Source organism: Bison bison, unplaced genomic scaffold (genome assembly GCF_000754665.1).
Source record: "Bison bison bison isolate TAMUID 2011002044 unplaced genomic scaffold, Bison_UMD1.0 scf7180017864270, whole genome shotgun sequence".
NCBI lineage: Eukaryota > Metazoa > Chordata > Mammalia > Artiodactyla > Bovidae > Bison > Bison bison.
In genome coordinates, this window is record NW_011494842.1 from 7,798,276 (window position 1) to 7,801,098 (window position 2,823).

A 2,823-nucleotide genomic window follows, 5' to 3' on the forward strand; every position below is an offset into this window, starting at 1 on the left:
CTCAGGGACCCCTGGGCCGGCGGAGAGGGGAGGGGATAGGGGGATGGGTGCTAGAGTTGCGCACCAGCCCCCGACCGTCCCCGGTGTCTGCGGCGGGCCCGGCCCCAGCGTGCACTCGCGGGACCGCGGCGGCGGCGGCGGGGAGGCTGCGCGCCGAGCGCAAGCCGCGAGCACAAACAGGGCGAGGAGGCTGGTGTGAGCGCCTGGGCCGGGTGCCAGCGCGCCGGGGCTGGAACACAATGTCCCGAGCGGGCGGGCGGGCGAACGGGGAGCGAGAACAGCCTGACTCAGCAGCTGGGTAAGTGGGTGTGCTCGCTCACCAGATCAACCGCTCTTGCAGCCTGCGGTCAGCGACGACTCAACTCTCTCGGAGGCTCCCTCGAGCGGGAGGAGCGAGCTTACGGCCTACTCGCGGCTCCCTCCCCTGCCTGTCGCTCTGGACCTCCACGTGGCCGGTTCGCGCAGCCCTCTGCCTTCTCGCCCCTCCATTCTAGCGTTTCGCGCCGCCCTCCACGCCCCGGCCGGACCTGAATGGGCTCTGCCCACTCGGGAGAGGCATTCACCTCACCCAGCCCGGCAGGTGTGGCCCGCCAGACAAGTTGATCGTCCCCTTCTCCCACCACTCTGGGAGGCCTCTGGAGGTCTTGGCATGGTGGGGGGTCGTAACTGTTAGTTGCAGATGGAAGTAGAAATTTGGTCTAGAGTGGAGGGGAGCAGAAGACGACGCTGGGAGAGATGGGATGGATGCAGGGCAAGGAAGTCTTCTCCATCTCTGTCCTCGGTTGACCCAGAGTTCAGAGTCTCTTCCTGTCCCCTCCCCTCAAAACCACTAGGCCCCTGAAGATTACCCCGCAGGGAAGAAGCAGGTGGGGAGGTGCTTTGAAGCCTGAGACCCCGCTTTTCTGCCTTACCCACCCTCCCACCCAAAGCCACAACAAAGACTCACGAATCCTGCCACCCAGCCACAAGGCTTCTCCTTCCTCCTCTGGGCCTCTGTCCCCTGGGGTCTGGTGGGGCCATTGTGAGGATGACAGCCGCAGGGCGGGAGCTCAGATGTCTGCCCAAACCAGGACTCTTCCTGGGGGGTGGGGACCTTTCCTACACCCCAGTCTCCTGGGGTGTCTGCAAGGTTTCCACCCCCCACCCCCACCCCACATCCCGGGACACAGTGTACCTGGAGTGTGCCAGGGCAGGCAGGGAGGGGCTCCATCCTCTGCCAAGTTCCAGGAAATGCCCTGGCAGTCAGCACAGTCCTGGGCTCCAGGGCCTTCCAAGGTGGGGCGGGGGGTGGGTGGGGCAGGATCCTAGGCTGCTGACATGCCTCACCTGGGCCTCAACCCCCACTTCCCAGGCATCTCGGGCACCTTTTGTAGCCAAAGTTGAGACGATGGGTGCCAACCATCTTCCCACACATACAGGCGTCCTTCCCACACATGTGCTTACCCAGCCAACGCTCACCAAATCCCTCAGTCAGGAGCCACTTTCACTGTGTCGACTCCAGCCTTCTACCTGATGGATAAAATCTTTCCACAGTATCCCAGGCCAATGTTCTGAAGCTGTTTGCATACCCACAGTGACGAGGACACTCTTTTACGAGGCAGCCACAACTCTTTAGGATGTCCCTGTGTCCAAGTCCAATCGCCTAGAGGATACCTGCCCTCACATGGCCCAGGAGGGACGGAACTCACCCTCAGGTCCCTCACACCAGCTCCTCCTCCTTGCCTGCAGTAACCTTCCTACTGCCCAAACTCACCATGAAGGAGGATTAATTCTTAACTCTTGGGCCTTCCCTGATGGACCTGGTTACGAATCTGTCTTGCAATCCAAGGGATGCCAGTTCGATCCCTGGTCTGGAAAGATCCCACATGCAATGGAGCAACAAAGTCTGTGTACCACAACTGCTGACCCCACACTTAAGAGCCCTTGAGCCACAACTACTAAAGCCCGTGCACCCAGAGCCCATGTGCTCTATAGCAAGAGAAGCCACTGCAATGAGAAACCCGTGCACTGCAACTAGAGAGCAGCCCCCACTGGCTGCATCTCGAGAAAGCCTGTGTTCAGCAATGAAGACCCAGTGCAGGCAAAAATAAAAATCTAAAAAAAAATTAACTTAAAAATTTCTTAACTGTTTTCTCTCCTTCACCATCTATTACCAAATTCTTCCCACTCCTGCTTTTATTACAAGGTGTATTGTTACTTTCCTCACGCCTTCCTTTCCAATACCATGGATTCCACCTTTGGCCCAAATTCCCACAGTCACTGCCACACTGTCCTTTCTGACCCAGGTTTTTCCTTCCTCCTACACACCCTGCTGGAATAATCTTTCTCAAACACTGTTTATTGTGTATGTTATCAACTTCAGATTCTTCAAGCACACTGGGTACACCAGCTACTAATCTGTGTGTTCCATACGAAGGGGCCCACATTCATTCATGGTGCGCCCAAACCACAGAATCCAGCACAAGGCCTGGTGCGTGGTAGGAAGGCATCCAGTGTTCCCCGAGTGTCCAGTCCATTGGGTTGTGCCTCTTTTCTCCTCACAGTTCTCTTTCCTGGCTTGGTCTCCTTGTCAGCATCAAGCCTTTTGCTTTCCTGATGCTCATGCAGGCCCTTTTGTTTTGAGCAGCCCTGGTTTTTAAATTTCCCAGAATCTTTGGGGTAGGGGTGGGGAATGAGAAGAGAGAAGCTGACATCCAAATTAACATTAGAGTGAGTGAAGTCGCTCAGTCCTGTCTGACTCTTTGCGACCCCATGAACTACCAGGCTCCTCCATCCATGGAATTTTCCAGGCAAGAACACTGGAGTGGGTTGCTATTTCCTTCT

The 2,823-nt window shown here is 57.0% G+C and overlaps 1 long non-coding RNA gene across 1 annotated transcript in view; it reads right to left on the reverse strand.

Moving 5' to 3' along the window:
• LOC104994933 overlaps nt 1–1,033 on the reverse strand; it is a 1,781-nt gene extending 748 nt beyond the window's left edge. The window contains exon 1 of the long non-coding RNA XR_826008.1: nt 947–1,033. This is a non-coding gene — a long non-coding RNA (uncharacterized LOC104994933). The remainder of the gene's footprint in view (nt 1–946) is intronic.
• Nucleotides 1,034–2,823: the final 1,790 nt, after the last annotated feature.